General features: G+C 40.9%; 1 protein-coding gene and 1 long non-coding RNA gene across 7 annotated transcripts in view; one reads left to right on the top strand and one right to left on the bottom strand.

Annotated features, from left to right (window-relative positions):
• LOC140679145 (uncharacterized) overlaps positions 1-902 on the bottom strand; it is a 45,125-nt gene extending 44,223 nt beyond the window's left edge. Inside the window, exon 1 of the long non-coding RNA XR_012050713.1 lies at positions 698-902. This is a non-coding gene — a long non-coding RNA (uncharacterized lncRNA). The remainder of the gene's footprint in view (positions 1-697) is intronic.
• The window catches only part of csmd3b (CUB and Sushi multiple domains 3b), an 877,422-nt gene that overhangs the window by 227,601 nt on the left and 630,789 nt on the right, over positions 1-19,032 (top strand). The window lies entirely within an intron of this gene.

The following is a 19,032-nucleotide window of genomic DNA, read 5'->3' as shown; positions in this document are numbered from 1 at the left end:
TCATCAGGAGATTTATATATATATACAATTAATTATTTATTTATTTTTTACAAAGAGATGGAAGGACAAGATAAAATTAAAGTTAACAACATATGAGATTGGATGCAATACGTTTCAGGTCAAAACTGAAAGAATAATATATTTATTTTGTCAGAAAGTGCTTTATTTTTTTCCAGCCCTTTTTTTGCAAGCCACATACAAGTGGTAGGCCACATAATAATAATAATGCGGCACATAAAGTACACTTAGTTATCCACACAATACTCAAAAACTAATTAATCTCATGGAAAATTACTGCCAAGTTCATTTTTAAGAGCAAAACATACGTAGAACTTGTTCCTGATCGAGACGCTATGGGTCCTATTTTGGCGAACCAAATTGAATGTTTGCACCCTTCGTTGTATTTTCCATCTCTGTCGGATTCCTGATCATTACTAAAAAACAGCAAAAGGTAAAAAATAGTAATGATATTTCTCTGAACACAATGTTCCCGGCGCTAATTTATAAATGACAGTTCTTTTAAGAGGGTTTGGCAAAGCTTGTCACAGTTGGAAGGGCAAAGCTAGGTACCTGCTGTTCCACTTTTCACAAATATTTACATAACTGAGTAAAGAAAACAATTGTTGATGCCTGGTTGTACAATTTCTACCTTGAACAGAGCTCATAGCGCCATAGAGTTTAGTTTACATTGACATACCAGTCAGCTCGCATCAGGATGGGAACTTCTTAGAGTGGATTGTTTGGGATCTCAGGCCACGCAGATCCAACATTCTCCACCAAGTCAGCCAATGTGTCTTGGAAGACTTTCCCCGCCGAGTAAATAAGTGTGTCGTTTCATGTGTGCCAGGCGTTCCAGTAATCCCAGCGGCTAAACTGGTAATCCCCTCAAACTGCCCATTAGCCTCGAGACACACAGACAAACTGCAGGCGGGTCGTCACCCAGATGTCAGCCCGCCTATCCCTCAGGGAGGGATCACTTTGATGAGCCACCTAGGAAGGGGATGAGCTCGGATGTTTGGCTTTGCCTTCTGACGAAAGACATGCGGACAAAGCAGCGGTTCGGAGCAAAGACTTGAAAGAACGTTGGCTCTCGGAAGCGTTTCACAAAGACTGAACAATCTAATATTTGGAGCAGCATCAAAGTGTCCACCTTGTTTGTTGCATTGTTAACACTAATCGTTTTCCAGCACACTTTCTTTTGCGCCGTATAGATAACCATAATGTCTTTGATGTGATAAAAGTGTCTTTCCTAGATCAGTGCTTTAACTTAAAACCCTTTCACACTATCTCAGTTTTCGTTGGTAATTCGTTCTTAAAAGGTCAGACGAAAACCGAATACATTTTTCTAATAAGAAAGAATATAAATCCAATTAATTTGTTGTTGGGTAGGAGGTGACTTCATCCCTTTTTAGTTAGCTGGAAGCTTTTTCTTGAATTGATTAGTGTTTCTAATCCTCGCTATCAAAGTGCTGGCACTCGCAACTTTCCTTGGCGCTCTAAGTTTGTAATATCGGATATGCTTTTATTTTAAAGAGGAAATATAACTCCATAAGACTTTTGTTTATTGTTTCCTTAGTTTTGGTACTGTATGCAGCACTGATATTTGTGTTTCCTTTTCCTGTTTGCCTATTTCCCAACAATGCTCCTCTGGTCTGGGTGCTGGCTCCCTCACCTGTCCTCGTTTCCAATCAAAAAGCTTCTTAAGCTACGATTGTTTTGTGCTTTCTGCTGCATGTGTACTTGGCTACGTGTTGATTAGCATTGTCTTGCATTTCCTTGTCATTTTTCCCTAATAAAAGGGCTTTTTAATAGCTCATTGCCTATCTGTCTCTGCATCCTGGGCAAATCAAACGCAACATGCGTAGGTCATTGGACCCCTGGATGTTCAATAAAAGACCATTTGATCATCAGTTCTTAATTTCAACTGAGCCGCTACAGGACTCATGCTGGCTTATTTAGCACTTATACTCATTACGAAACGTACAGACACAAAGTCACCAATGTGTTATGCTTTCTTTGGGGACTTGATTCTGTGCAAAAACCTGAGTAAAGTTTTTGTCGTTTTTCTGTCAAAAAATTAATCCTACAAACAGTGAGGCGTAGAAAACTCTGTAACAAATGTGGGACTAAAATCGTCACGATTAGCATTATGTTCACAATATTGTAAAAAAAATAGTTGAAACCAAGTACCAAAAAATTAGTCTTTGTTCCCTTTGGCAACATAGTTTTTCAGTCTGCTAGTTTTTGTTTGTATCGCTCTTTATCGTCAGCCGGATGGCAGCTGTTCAAACAGTCTGTCTATGCATTCAAAGGTTTTATAAGCCTTCTACATAGCTTTCACACAGACCTATAAACACTTCCTATGCTTATAAAACACTTCATACACTCTAAAACATATGTAGTTTTGCAATTAAAGGAAAACTTATATGGGTACTCAAATCTCAATGTTGTACTTCAAATCCTTGGTACACTGCCACACTTGAAATAGCAGAGGAAATTACTAATGCAATAGATAGTAAACAGTGTGCAGTGGCAGTATTTATGGATTTAATAAAGCATTTTGACACAATTAATGACAATATTTGAATAAAAAAATTAGAACGTATGGCCCCCAAAATGGATTAACTCGCTGGAATAAAAAAGACAATATAACATACATCCATAAACGTGGACGCATGTGAAAAAGTGCAATATATTTATCTGTACAGTAATCTATTTATTTATTTATATATATTTATATATGTTTATTTATTTTATATATAAATATATATAATTATAAATATTATTTATATATATATATATATAAATTTATTTATTTATGCACCTTTTTGCTTTTTTATCCTGCACTACCATGAGCTTATGTAACGAAATTTCGTTCTTATCTGTACTGTAAAGTTCAAATTTGAATGACAATAAAAAAGGAAGTCTAAATCTAAGTCATAAGAGGGTTGGTCTTGAACTGGGTAAGAAGCTACTTAAGCAACATGAAGCAATACAGGAAGCTAGGCAAACACACATCTGCAACGCTAAATATATCATGTGGTGTACCTCAGGGATCAATACTGGCACCAAAATTGTTCAATATTTATATCAATGACATTTGTAAATTTACAAAAGACTTAAAGTTAGTATTATTCACGTTTTGTTCAGGAGGGAACACACAGAAGCTAATACAAATAATAACAGAATAAATTAATAAATCAAAGCGATTGTTGGACAAAAACAGACTATCCTGAAACATCAGTAAAACTAAAATAATGCTATTCGGTAACAGTAGAAGAGAATGTCAAACACAAATACAAATGGACGGAGTAGACATTGAAAGAGTAAATGAAATATAATTTCTAGATGTAATAATTGATAGAATGAACTGGAAATCTCATAAACATATACACCATAAAGTAGCAAGAAATATTTTAATAAGGAATAAAGCAAAATATGTTCTGGACCAAAAATCTCGTCATATCCTCTACTGCTTGCTAGTGTTACCATATCTGCGGTATTGTGTAGACATATGGGGAAATAACTACAAAAGTACACTTCATTCATTAACCGTGTTACAAAAAAGATCAGTTAGAATAATACATAATGTTGGATATAGAGAACATTCAAACCCCTTATTTATTGAATCAAAAATACTGAAATTCCACGACATAGTGAATTTGCAAACAGCTAGAATTATGCACAAAGCAAACTATAATCTGCTACCCAAGAACGTAGAATTCTTCTCAGCAAAATAGGGGAAATATAACCTTAGAGAAAAAAAACATTTAAAACATTTGTGTGCACGTACAACACTTAAAACCTTAAGTATATTAGTATGTGGAATGGGTTAAGTAAAGAAATCAAACAATGTACTAATATGATCCAATTCAAGAAACTCTTCACACTCCAAGTGTTTACAAAGTGCAAAGAAGAAGAACCATGATAAATATTCGGAACTTATTGATAATCATATTTATCTCGCTACACGAAATACAACTTACTTCCCTATTTAGTTATTTGTGTTTTAATATTATTTATGGAGTATAGTGTGAATAAATTGAGAACAGGAGGTGAACAAAAGTGTTCGCAATTGCCATGTAATGGAAAAAAATAAGCTCTGCTTCTTCCTACTCCTTTCCGAACATGTTGAAAAGAGAAACTGACATTTGTGGTGTATCATGTTGTATGCATGCATGTTCGAAATAAACTCAAACCATAACCAAACACAAACCATAACAGTAGAATGGGAACCATGACGTGGCGAGGAAACACTGTATCGACAAATAATACAGAAAGAAACAGTAGACAAAATTATTATTATTTTTGATAGAGGGAAATAACTTGTTGATCCCCTCCCCAAATGCGGAAGGTTTTGAGGCTGTCGCTTGGCAACTCAAAAGTTTCAGTTCTGTCCACAGAATTTCGGTGGGATCAAAGTCTGGGGACTGGCTGGACTACTCCAGGAGGTGCTTCTTCCTTAGCCACTCTTTTGTTGCCCTGGTTCTACGTTTTGGGTCATTGTTCTGCTGGGAAACCCACCTCTGACCGACCTGTGTCTGGTCTGAGGCCAGCAGGTTCTCACGGTTGGTGGGAAATTATCTTATTTCACCCAACCTAATAAATTGTTTATCAATGATTGATGTTTATTTCAGGTTATAGTCCAACTCTCTTTGGACTGTCCATGTCTTTGTAACAGGGTAAAAATCAACATCTCACTTTCCCTTTAAGTACCTATGAAAAATGTCCTCCCGTGACGCTGCCAGAGACACTATAAGCCACGTTTCTTTATCTTTGCAAGGCACACTCGCTGTCTTTAGCGCGTGTTTGAAGGATTTTTTTCCTTGAGCCACACACCCACCCAGCTTCCCACCGGAGTTTAATGGTGAACTGCGTGGGCAAAGGGATGGATGCGCCTGTCTCATTATTTGAAGACAAACACGCTGAGGCCTCTGGTATGTGGAAGTTGACGCGCGACTCCGGATGATTGGTTTTTCTTTGGCGCATGACGCAAACCCTGATGACTCAATCGTTCTGAAGGTTTGCAGCATCCGGTTGTCCAACGTCCAATATGCTCTCCGGAGTTGCCGCGAATTGAAAGCCATGGAAAGATGTTTTTTCTAACTGTTCTTTACGAGTTTGTTGAGGCATATTCACCATGTTGGGCAGCGTGTCACAGGAAATCCACCTTAATGTGGACTGTTTTGCAGAATGTCCACCGTGTTTGTGGACAGAGGTTGTAACGATTTGCCGTGTTTTTGGAGTTTGCTGAACCATGTCTGCAGTGTTGTGGAATGTGTTGCACCATGTTGTGAAGTGTGCTGCAGAATGTCCACCATGTTGTGGAGTGTGTTGCATCATGTCCACCATATTGTGGAGTGTTTTGCACCATGTTGTGGAGTGTGTTGCAGCATGTCCACTATGTTGTATAGTGTCTTGTATCATGTCCACCATGTTGTGTAGTGTTTTTTTTTTGTTTGTTTTTTACAATGTTTTTAATGATGATGTGGAGTTTTTTGTTGCATGTTGTGAAGTGTGTTGCAGCATGTCCACCATGTTATTGAGTGTTTTGCACCATGTTGTGAAGTGTGTTGCAGCATGTCCACCATGTTGTTGAGTGTTTTGCACCATGTTGTGGAGTGTGTTGCAGCATGTCCACCATGTTGTATAGTGTCTTGTATCATGTTGTGTAGTGTTTTTTGTTAATGTTTTTAATTATTTTGTGGAGTGTTTTGTTGCATGTTGTGAAGTGTGTTGCAGAATGTCCACCATGTTGTGGACTGTGTTGCACCATGTCCACCATATTGTGGAGTGTTTTGCACCATGTTGTGGAGTGTGTTGCAGCATGTCCACTATGTTGTATAGTGTCTTGTATCATGTCCACCATGTTGTGTAGTGTTTTTTTTGTTTTTTTTTACAATGTTTTTAATGATGATGATGTGGAGTGTTTTGTTGCATGTTGTGAAGTGTGTTGCAGCATGTCCACCATGTTGTTGAGTGTTTTGTTGCATGTTGTGGAGTGTGTTGCAGCATGTCCACCATGTTGTATAGTGTCTTGTATCATGTTGTGTAGTGTTTTTTGTTAATGTTTTTAATTATGTTGTGGAGTGTTTTGTTGCATGTTGTGAAGTGTGTTGCAGAATGTCCACCATGTTGTGGAGTGTTGCATCATGTCCACCATATTGTGGAGTGTTTTGCACCATGTTGTGGAGTGTGTTGCAGCATGTCCACTATGTTGTATAGTGTCTTGTATCATGTCCACCATGTTGTGTAGTGTTTTATTTTTTAATTTTACAATGTTTGTAATGATGATGATGTGGAGTGTTTTGTTGCATGTTGTGGAGTGCGTTGCAGCATGTCCACCATGTTGTGGAGTGTTTTGCACCATGTTGTGGAGTGTGTTGCAGCTTGTCCACTATGTTGTATAGTGTCTTGTATCATGTCCACCATGTTGTTTTTTGTTTTTTGTTACAATGTTTTTAATGATGATGTGGAGTGTTTTGTTGCATGTTGTGAAGTGTGTTGCAGCATGTCCACCATGTTGTTGAGTGTCTTGCACCATGTTGTGGAGTGTGTTGCAGCATGTCCACCATGTTGTATAGTGTCTTGTATCATGTTGTGTCGTGTTTTTTGTTGTTGTTTTTTTTACAATGTTTTTAATGATGTTGTGGAGTGTTTTGTTGCATGTTGTGGAGTGTGTTGCATCATGTCCACCATGTTGTGGAGTGTTTTGCACCATGTTGTGGAGTGTGTTACAGCATGTCCACCATGTTGTATAGTGTCTTGTATCATGTCCACCATGTTGTGTAGTGTTTTTTTTACAATGTTTTTAATGATGTGGAGTGTTTTGTTGCATGTTGTGAAGTGTGTTGCAGCATGTCCACCATGTTGTTGAGTGTCTTGCACCATGTTGTGGAGTGTCTTGTATCATGTTGTGTCGTGTTTTTTGTTGTTGTTGTTTTTTACAATGTTTTTAATGATGTTGTGGAGTGTTTTGTTGCATGTTGTGGAGTGTGTTGCATCATGTCCACCATGTTGTGGAGTGTTTTGCACCATGTTGTGGAGTGTGTTACAGCATGTCCACCATGTTGTATAGTGTCTTGTATCATGTCCACCATGTTATGAAGTGTTTTTGTTTTTAACAATGTTTTTCATGATGTTGTGGAGTGTTTTGTTGCATGTCCACTGACTTTTTCAGTGTGTGCATCATATGTGAAGTGTTCTGCACCATGTCCACTATGTTGTGGAGTACATTATGGCACATCTACCATGTTGTTTAGTGTTGTGCACCTTGTTGTGGAGTGTGTTGCAGCCTGTCCACTATATTTTCAAATGTACTGCATACTATTCATCATGTTGTGCAGTGCTTTGCAGCATGTCCACCATGTTGTATAGTGTCTCGTATCATGTTGTGTAGTGTTTTTTGTTGTTGTTGTTTTTTTTTTTACAATGTTTTAATGATGTTGTGGAGTGTTTTGTTGCATGTTGTGAAGTGTATTACAGAATGTCCACCATGTCCTGGAGTGTGCTGCAGCATGTCCACCATGTTGTATAGTGTATTGTATCATGTCCACCATGTTATGTAGTGTTTTGTTGCATGTCCACTGACTTTTACAGTGTGTGCATCATATGTGAAGTGCACTGCACCATGTCTTCTATGTTGTGGAGTACATTATGGCATACCCACCATGTTGTTTAGTGTTGTGCACCTTGTTGTGGAGTGTGTTGCAGCCTGTCCACTATATTTTCAAGTGTACTGCATACTATTCATCATGTTGTGCAGTGTTTTGAGCCGTGTTGTGTAGTGTGTTGCGGCATGTCCATATTTTTGAGTATTTTACATAATTTCTACTATGTTGTGCAATGTCTTGTATAATATCCACTATGTTCTGGGGTGTTTTGCACTATGTTGTGTAATGTGTTGCAGTATGTTCATATTTTCGAGTGTGTTGCAGCATGTCCACCATGTTGTGTAGTGTCTTGTATCATGTCCACCACGTTGTGGAGTGTTTTGCACAATGCTGTGGAGTGTTTTGCATCATATCCACCATGTTTTGGAGTGTTTTGCATCATGTTGTGAAGTGAGTTGCAGCATGTTTACATTTTTGAATGTGTTACATCATGTCCGCTATGTTGTGGAGTGTTTTGCACCAGGTTGTGTAGTGAAGTGAAGTAGTGAAGTGAATTATATTTATATAGCGTTTTTCTTCAGTGACTCAAAGCGCTGTTTACATAGTGAAACCCAATATCTAAGTTACATTTAAACCAGTGTGGGTGGCACTGGGAGCAGGTGGGTAAAGTGTCTTGCCCAAGGACACAACGGCAGTGACTAGGATGGCGGAAATGGGGATCGAACCTGGAACCCTCAAGTTGCTGGCACGGCCACTCTACCAACCGAGCTATACCGCCCCAAGTAGTGTGTTGCAGCATGTCCACCATGTTGTGTAGTGTCTTATATCATGTCCACCGTGTTGTGGAGAGTTTTACACAATGTTGTGGAGTGGTATGTATCATGTCCACCATGTTGTGGAGGGTTTTGCACAATATTGCACATATATTCGAGTGTGTTGCATCATGTCCACTATGTTGTGTAGTGTCTTGTATCATGTCTACCATGTTGTGGAGAATTTATTTTACCCTGTTGTGGAGTGTTTTGCTGCATGTCCACTAAATTTGTGAGTGTGTGTATCATATATGCCATGTTGTGAACTGTTTTGCACCATGTCCACTATGTTGTGGAGTAAGCTGTAGCATGTCGACAATGTTTGTGCAGCTTAAGGTCCACCATTTTTGTGGAAACCACTCCCCCATGTTTGTGGGGTAGGTTGAGACATTACCTCCATGTTGTTTACTAGAAAAATCCCGGAGAGAAGAGTTTTCTGAGCGCCGTACTCATTAGCGGAGAGTTGTGTTTGAGTAAAACATTAGCCTCACTCTTAAAACACAGTTAATCGCTCAGGTGTGTGCACATTTACGACAGCGGCGATGTTTAAAGATTTTCCGTCGGCCGACTAATGGCGTTGAAACGCTGCCACGGAGGCAACGAATGTCTACAAAGAACTGGACTTGAGTTGAAACGAGGGACAATACGTGTTCTTCTCTGCTCTGTTGCGTCACTCCATTATCCTGGCAGACACACATACAAGAATTCAATTAAAAGAGCGTGTAGTGACCTTAACGTGCATGCACGCGCATGGCCACACGCCTTTTGTTGATGGATCAATTAATCACCATCTGTCACCTGACCATTATAGACTGTGTTTCCTTACTGGATCATGGACTATTGTTATTGTTGCGCTTTAGAAGGACCATTGTTAGCCCACTGATATTGTTGTTTTTATTGCCACTCTAATAATAAACGTGGTGGTTGTGCACTGTTACAAACCGTATTGCAGCAATAGTAGCATTTGTTCTCATATATAAAGGTTCCATATTATTGTATTTTTCAACAAAAAAGTCTCAGCGATCTCACAATAGTGTGATTATTTGATGCTGGAATTTGGACTGTTCCAAAGTGTATTTATTCAGCCCTCCTTATGTTGTGTGTCTGTAGCTTTAATGCTAAGGAGCTGTCTTTGGCCCCGTTTAGACTAAGCCGGATAAGGTTATCCAGGGTAAATCCCACCTAACCTTATCCGTGTCCACACACAACAATGCCACCGTTTAAGACCCCTCCTCCCTCCATCAGCCGGCACAACGCGACCTAATACGCATGCGCGGAAAATGCACACGTCATAGTCACCTCCAGTGTTGCTTTGTGTGCAACTTCATAAATGTAACTTATCTGAACAATATCCAGTGTTGTGGTATTTCAATTAACTGGAATCCAATGTGCTGTGGGGCCCTATTGTAGTGAATCACACCTGAGACTTCATAAATTAATCAAATCTTTATTGGACACGGGAAAGTAAACAATGTGATAAAGAACATTTTACAACAATCAATCTCGGGATCTAGATATCTGGTCAGGACACTTCTCACTCTTTTGCCTTCAACTTCATTGTCCATTCCTTTTTGGTGACTTTATATAATCTGGACCTAGACGTTGAGTCCGCGACATACATGGCGGACAATAACTGATACAGTCTGCTTTGCCAGTTCAAAAGCATCCGCCGTTATCCGTAGTCTTCCCGCAACGGCCAGGTAATACAAACCACACACTACCTTTTTTATCACATCCACGGGAGCTCGCATTGTCGTTGTCTCTCCTTCGACAAATCAACGAAGTTTTTTGGTAAGTAGAATCACAGCTGACCCGGACATTCAAAAGTTCTCTTGCCGTCTGAGAAGTGTTGTATCCCAAATAGCTGCAATCGCTTTCTCTTAAAGTATTCATGTGTGATTTCCACAAGCGTCTGTACAGACGGAAGGAGAAACAAGGCATGTCTGGATGACTCGCCTCCATATTTTCAGTGGTTAGCTCCGAGTTATGAAACCGCTTTATTATGAAGCTGGCTGTAGCGCGTTCTTTCTGACGTCACTTCCTGTGTGCGGCGCGGTCTTTCTGGTCACTTCCTCTCCGGCTGACTTACCCATGTGAAAAATTGTCTGAAAAGGGTTACCTTAAATGCTGATTTAGTGTGGCTGAAACTGGGCTTAGGCTAAATAATTATTCGTTTAAGGCATGGGTGTCAAACTCTGGGCCGCTGGCCAAATTTGGCCCGCCGTGTAATTTCACTTGGCGCTTGAGGCGATATCAAATTAACACTAGAGCTGGCCCGCCGATTATATACAGCGGCGGTGCCGCGGTAACACCGCATTCACCGCTAATTCTCATACTTGCCAACCCTCCCGGGTGACTCCCAGGTTTCAGCGCCCCTCCCGAAAATCGTCACGTCCGCTTTTCACCCAGTCCAGCGAATGCTGGCCCAGTCACATAATATGTGCATCTTCTGCACGCACACACAAGTGAATGCAACGCATACTTGATCAACAGCGATACAGGTTACACTGTCGGGATGCTAAGGTGTGTGTGTGTGTGGGGGGTTTGGTGGTAGCGGGGGTGTATTTTGTAGCGTCCTGGATGAGTTAGTGTTGCAAAGGGTTCCGGGTATTTGTTCTGTTGTGTTTATGTTGTGTTACGGTGCGGATGTTCTCCCGAAATGTGTTTGTCATTCTTGTTTGGTGTGGGTTCACAGTGTGGCGTATATTTGTAACAGTGTTAAAGTTGTTTATACGGCCACCCTCAGTGTAACCTGTATCGCTGTTGATCAAGTATGCGTTGCATTCACGTGTGTGTGCGTACAGAAGCCACACATATTTTGTGACTGGGCCGGCACATTGTTAGAATGGATGAAAAGCGGACGTGACGACAGCTCGTAGAGGACGTTAAAGGCAGTGTCTTTAAGGTACGCCCCCAAGACTGTGGTCCGGGTGGACTACGAGATATAATGACTGATGAACACCTTCGTTCGATAATGAGCCCCGACATCAATGAACTAGCATCCAAGAAAAGATGGCAGGTATCTGGCTTGGGCACATCAGATTAGATCAGTGTGTTGCAAACTGAGCCGTTTAAAGTCCTGAATGGTTGATTTATTCATTGTTATTTTATTTTCAAATGTATTAGCCTGGGGAAAAAGTTAATGTTGATATTTACCTCAGAAGGCTGCAAATAGAAAAGAGGCATTACATTTTTATTTAAATTGTATTTGATATGCCATTGATATTTTTTAATTATTATTTGAAACTGGATTTTGCATGTCACAATACAGTTATATAAGCCTTGCTTGTTCAATATTCAATGCAAAACTTGTTTGAGTCCCTATTAAAAGGTTAATTTGTTCAACCTTGGCCCGCGCCTTTGTTCAGTTTTAAATTTTGGCCCACTCTGTATTTGAGTTTGACACCCCTAGTTTAAGGGGTTATTCGGCTTAGTGTTGACATAGCCTTTGTCTCCGGCAAAGTGTGTGTCTCCAAAGAGGGCTATTGTGTACTTTATCCACATTTTGCTTATATACTGTAACTGTACCAACATAATAGAGGCCATACAATACTGTAAAACAATAAGGACAAGAGGACACAAACGTTAAAAACACTAGTGTTAACATTACACTTACATTTTTACAACAACGTCATGCTCGGTTAGCGTGTTAGCTGAAGTAAAACAAAGTGATGGATTGATTGATTGATTGAAACTTTTATTAGTAGATTGCACAGTACAGTACATATTCCGTACAATTGACCACTAAATGGTAACACCCGAATAAGTTTTTCAACTTGTTTAAGTCCACATTAATCAATTCATGGAACTTACAACATGTCTTTAGCTAACTGACAGATGATTGATTTTTTCTTTTATTCTTTATACAAAGCTGTCCTCTATGAAGTGGTCAGGTTCATCTCGCTCGGGGTGGGGCCAGAGGCTGTATCCTGTCTCGTCCAAAGCAGGAAATACTTTCTCCTATCATGCCGCAATTTAAAAAAAAAAAAAAAAAAAAAAAAAAGCCATGACTTAACTCAGCTCCTCTTTTCTCAAAGACAGAGCGAACATTTAAACAACTTACATGCACCTGGCAACCCTAAATTATTCCTAGTGTGTGCATGTGAGTGTGTTGGTCTTGCGATGAGGTGGCGACTTGTCCAGGGTGTACCCCGCCTGCCGCCCAAATGCAGCTGGGATAGGCTCCAGCAACCCCAGGACCCCAAGAGGGACAAGAGGTAGAAAATGGATGGATGGATGGACCAAAAAAAAGCCACTTTTAACCTTAACAGAGAAACAACCATGGTCAGTGTGACTCTATGTACGCCAAAGTTGTTTGCTGGGTTTAGAACTTTCAAATAGTTATTCACACACATGTGGCTGGCACTACTTTGTTGGACAAATTACCAACAATTTAAATATTCTTGAGAGTTAGCATCTTGATGGCAATAATTATGTGTATAATATGGAGATATGTTGTTATTTTTTGCATAAACCTAATCCTAAGCATTGGTACTGTTACTCGCAAGTAGTTCCAGTGTTGCATTGATTTCCAAACAGTATTTACCTCACGGATGTCTACGCTGATAGTAGTATCGCATCTGCTCCAAATGCCCAGCAGCTGTGTGATATCAGGAGACTTTTACAGCCAAAGCCCATCATCCACTTCACTCTCATAGTCTCATTCAATGACCCCTGGAGAGCACGGCCGTTCGGTTTTATTCCTTTTAATTTGCCCACCTGTCTGTTCCTACATACTGCAAAATGTCACTGGCTTTATTTGGCGTGGTATTAACGGCGTGTTTCACAAAGAGAAGCCCGACTGCTTTTTACCAACGCCGTGTACCTGCTTCCCAGCTTTGAGCGCATCTTTGAAGTTAAAATCTGTTTGTGAATTTGGTTAGACTGTGTGTAGAGATGGGTACCGATTTCAGTACTTTTATAGGTACCAACTATAGTCTGTCGGTACTACCGGGAACCAATGCACGTAAAATCAAACAGTGCTATATTTCAGTACCTGTGTTGCACATGACATCGCGTCATGTTGCAGAATGGCAACAGCTCAAGCACTTGGTCGGGAAACAAGCAGTCAAGCACTCAGAGTGGACTCAGACAGACTGCCTCTAGGTAATGTCAACAATGTTTTCATACCAACAAAGAAAGAAAACACTCAAAAAATATAGTAAGGCTCCACTTTTCAAAATCTTCTTACGCAATGCTAATATACATTGTATTTGCCGGAGACATGCGACTGATTAGCATTAGAGATTTTACCTGGCGATTTCAAAACTACCGTATTTTTCGGATTATAAGGCCCATTAAAGGGGTCACATTATGATTATTTTTTTTACTACATTTAAAACACTTCCTTGTGGTCTACACAAAATGTAATGGTGGTTCTTTGGTCAACATTTTGCATGGATGATGTTTTACAGACCTTTGTCAAGCCACTTTCTGACCGTCTCTTCAGGATGCGCCGTTTCTTGGGCGGTCTCATTTACGTGCCTCCACTTTAACCGCTACTTTTTTATTAGGAATGGCAACAGCGGAGGATACATGTCCATGACCCACAACAAGAGGATAGAGAAAAATAAGCTTATTGACTACGGGGCGCAAGCCACATTGCGTGCATTTATACCATACATGGATAATCGGTTTTCCCAACCAGTGACATACCAACTCGTTTTTGAGGAAGGCAACATTTTTCTATAAATATCTCTGTAATGTCTCCATGGTTTGATTTCAAATTTGCGGGGCTTATGCAGATAATACACAACAGCAGGTACCAATGGGTAGGAAACGATTTTACATAATAGATCAAAACAAAATGCAAGGTAACTTTCCTTCTAACCGGTGCCATTTTGGGGTCCTTATACACTCACCATAATAACACCCGTATGTTGAAGCACAGTGCGTCTGACTATGGTAGCCGTAATGCCTGCGTTCCATCAAGCAGTGTGGCTTCGTAGCGTACCAAAGTCGTACTAAAACATTTTGACAGATTTTTGAGCGCCGGGTGTGATGTTCTATATTCTCAATGAAGCATCAAAGTTTTGGGCTTCCTTGCTAACGTCATTTGTTGAACAGGCGTCAACTTGCAGTCCACATACACACATATTAGAGAAAGATTTAAATATTTCAAGTGTGCCTTACAGTCAGAAAAATACGGTACAGGTTTTGCCCTAACCCTTTGCACGATGGAAGAGGGGTTGCGTCTGCCTCACAATACGAAGGTCCTGGGTTCGATCCTGCGCTCAGGATCTTTCTGTGTGGAGTTTGCATGTTCTCCCCGTGACTGCGTGGGTTCTCCCCGGGTACTCCGGCTTCCTCCCACCTCCAAAGACATGTACCTGGGGATAGGTTGATTGGCAACACTAAATGGTGCCTAGTGTGTGAATGTTGTCTGTCTATCTGTGTTGGCCCTGCTACGATGTGGCGACTTGTCCAGGGTGTACACCGCCTTCCGCTCGATTGTAGCTGAGATAGGCTCCAGCGACCACCGCAACCCCGAAGGGACTAAGCGGTAGAAAATGGATGGATGGATGGAATTTAAAATCAAACAGCCGGTGTTTAATAACTGCAATACTTGCAGTTCAAACACTTTGTAGGGCTCAATAAAAGACATGACTGGCACTTTCAACTTAATGGCAAAGACTACTTCCTGGCTGTAGCAACAACGCTGCCATCTAACATCTTTGAATTGCAACTGCATGTAAAGTTTACTGTACAATACAGTAAAGTTGAGTACTTGCGAATTAGACACAGAAGTGTAAGAAAACAGTTAAGTGTTAAATTTGAATTAAAAAATATACGTTTTTCCATCCATCTATTTTCTACCACTTGTCCCTTTTTGGGGATGCGGGGGGTGCTGGAGCCTATCTCAGCTGCACATATACATTTTTATTTTAGACAATTAACATTTATTAACACATTTAAATGCACACAGAAGTACCTCGGTACCCATCACGAAAAGCAGCATGGCCATTCTTCAAGATGGAAGTGCTACTGTAATATTGGTGCTCTCAAATTGGCTCCAATTGGCTGAAACTGGTCTGAGAAGCACACTTTAATAATAGTGACCCATGATGTGAGGCTCTGACTACACTGTATATACAGTAGTTACCTGCCATTTTCAAAGTTAATGTTTACACTTCATCCCGAAGAACATCCTCCACTACTGTGTCTTCTGAAACGATGCATCCGAGTGCTCGCCAACAGTTGTGTATCACGTCGTCAGCGGTGAAATGATCTTTTGTCTGCGAGTGAATGCATGGGCGGGTCCCCTGTTTAGTGTGACTGCATCATGTTGTGTCGCCAAACAAGTCAAAGAGGTTGTTTTTACCGCCGGCGATGACTGCAGAATGACAGACACAAAGGATTACGAGGCCTAACATTACGAGGCTTTGCAGAAATCCTTGCTGGGACACTCGCAAAACGATGACAGAGGACAGAGTGCTGAAGTACCCTGAAATATTTCCTTTAAAAACGTGTTGATAGAGTTTGTAAACTACCAAGTATTGGTGGTACTTATTTTGATCGATACAGCTGTGCTCTTTGTGGACTTCATATCCATTCATGTAGTGTTTTCCGTACAGCTTATCAACCGTGTTTGTGGAATATATTACAGCTTGTCCACTATGTTGTGTCAAGTTTTGCTCTGTCCACCAAGCTGTGGACTGTTTTGCTGCCCGTCTGCCATGTTTTGTGGATTGTGTTGTGGCAGGCTGGCCGTGTTTGTGGACGCTGTTGCCATATTTGCAGCCTTTTGTGAAGTATAATACAGCATACATACAGCTTTTTTCCCCCCCAAGATGGCACCGCTGTAGTGGTTGCTGTTGGCAGGAGCTCTGTGCTCTTGTGTCATCCTTTTGTGTTCCTGATGTTTCCCTCTTGTTTTCATGTGGGCTTTTTTGCCTTTTGGTTCGGGACCCTTTGGGACTGTGTGACAAGAGGTGGCACTTTCGTGACTTCTGCGGCGGGGGTGGGGGTGGGGGGGGGGGGGGGGGGGGGCGTGGTTGGGGCGGGAGCGTGGTTAAGAGGGGAGGAGTATATTTACAGCTAGAATTCACCAAGTCATGTATTATATATATATATATATATATATATATATATATATATATATATATATATATATATATATATATATATATATATATATATATATATATATATATTTATTTATTTATTTATTTTTTTATTATATATATGTATATATATATATATTTTTATTTTTTTATTTTTTTATTTTTTTATTATATATATATATATATATATATATATATATATATATAAATAAAATAAATACTTAAATTTCAGTGTTCATTTATTTACACATATACACACACATAACACTCATCTACTCATTGTTGAGTTAAGGGTTGAATTGTCCATCCTTGTTCTATTCTCTGTCACTCTTTTTCTAACCATGCTAAACACCCTCTCTGATGATGCATTCTGCTTCGTCTCCTTGTTGTGTGCGCAGTTGTGCACTGCACTCCTAAAAGCCCTAGATGTTATTGTCACATATGCATGTACAGTAGATGGCAGTATTGTCCTGTTTAAGAGTGTTACAACATTGCTGTTTACGGCAGATTAATTGCTTTATGGTAGAAGAAAATGTGACTGCTGTTGTTGTGTGTTGTTGCCGCGCTGGGAGGATGTTAATGAAACTGCCTAACAAAAAAACCCACATAAGAAACCAAGAACTCGCCCTCGATCATTCTATAGTTATAACGTGATTGGGCAGGCACGCTGTTTATATTGTGGGAAAGCGGACGTGAAAACAGGCTGTCGACACGTCACTCAGGTCCGCATGGAGCTGGAGGGGGCGTAGCCTCCAGCTCCGCCTGAATTTCGGGAGATTTTCGGGAGAAAATTTGTCCCTGGAGGTTTTCGGGAGAGGCGCTGAATTTCGGGAGTCTCCCGGAAAATCCGGGAGGGTTGGCAAGTATGTCCTCCCGGGAGCCTTTTGGCCATGGAGACCAGCTGCTGGGTCTCTGCCACATCAGAGACCGCTTGGAGAGACTGGAGGAGATGTGGATGAAGAGACAGGGCTGCGGAGCTGGCGCTGAGCGCCGGGACGGACAAGCTTCAGTGTCTTGGCTGAATGAGCAGGTATCGGACACCACGGTCTCCTTGTACGTATCCGCTCATCCATGCGGACTGGACACTGGCCGAGAGTTGGTGGGCGGCCGAGGGTGGAGTCGGCGCTCTTGGTTGCTTTGTTGGGTCTGCTCCTGTCTCTGACCATACTCACCCCACCCAAGCAGACGATGGCGTGGAACACCGCAGAGGCCACCACAGTGTATATATTGTTTTTTGTTGTTGTTGTTTTACTTTTGTGGCTGTGTATAGAAGTGGCTGTTTGCATCAGCTCTGCTCTTTTAATGTCTTTAATGTCCTTTGTGTTCTTTGATGTTTCCCTCTTACACACATGTTTGTGTGTGCTATGGCTATGAGTTTGTTTTTTCCCTTGGCCTCAATCTGGACCCCCTCTCCAGGGGCCCAGGCTTAGACAGCGTTTACCTGTTTCTCACCTTTTTTGTCAGGCCGGAAGTTGCCAGACCCGTCAGCGATCCTGTCCTGTCTCTCTGTAATGTTTGTCTGATCTTGAATGGGATTGTGCTGAAAATCTTAATTTCCCCTCAGGGTGTATTCAAGTATTTCTGATTCTGATTCTGATTCTGATACAGTATCCACTGTGCATATCCGTTCTTGTTTTGTGAAATGTGTTGCAAGTTGTCCACCATTTTTATAGAATATGATTTCATTGCATCATGTGATGAGGTGGCGACTTGTCCAGGGTGTACCCAGCCTACCGCCCGAATGCAGCTGAGATAGGCTACAGCGACCCCCCGCGATCCCAAAAGGGACAAGCGGTAGAAAATGGATGGATGGATCATGTCCACTGTTTTTGAAGTGTGTGTTGCCAGCATGTTGGCCATATTTGTGGAAGGTGCTGCAGTATTTGCAGTATCTTATGGAATATAGTACAAAATATCTGCCATGTCTTTGGAACATACAGACATGCAGAACGTACACCCAGGCCGAAATTCGATAAGTTAATTAACCGAAAGATAAATAAAATTTAACTTGATAAGTATGCCAGCCTCGATAATCGCCATATGTACGCTTTGTTACGGGCTACATGAGCGGTCACTGTTAGCATCAGTTCCAGCAGCTGCGGGCGTATGTACTAAATGCACACAAACTGTATAACCGCTGTAAAACTCCTGATGGTTAGTATTGTCATCCATCCATCCATCCATCCATTTTCTACCCCTTGTCCCTTTTTTGGGGTCGCGGGGGGTGCTGGAGCCTATCTCCGCTGCATTCGGGCGGAAGACGGGGTACACCCTGGACAAGTCGCCACCTCATCACGGGGCCAACACAGATAGACAGCCAACATTCACACTCACATTGTCATATTCAATTAAAATGATCGAAAAACAGTGATTGATAACCACACGTTGATGAAATTATGGACTGATTAGCGTTAGCTGGCGAGCAACCTTGACATGAAAACATGAGGCATTACGGTATTTCCTCATTAAGAAACGTCCTATCTCAATTTAAACATGTATAAACACGTTATTGTCTAAACAACGAAGATACAGTATTCACATTGA

This window comes from Nerophis lumbriciformis, linkage group LG11 (assembly GCF_033978685.3).
Source record: "Nerophis lumbriciformis linkage group LG11, RoL_Nlum_v2.1, whole genome shotgun sequence".
Taxonomy (NCBI): domain Eukaryota; kingdom Metazoa; phylum Chordata; class Actinopteri; order Syngnathiformes; family Syngnathidae; genus Nerophis; species Nerophis lumbriciformis.
The sequence above is the reverse complement of the archived record's forward strand: the minus strand, read 5'-3'. Positions and strand labels throughout refer to the sequence as shown.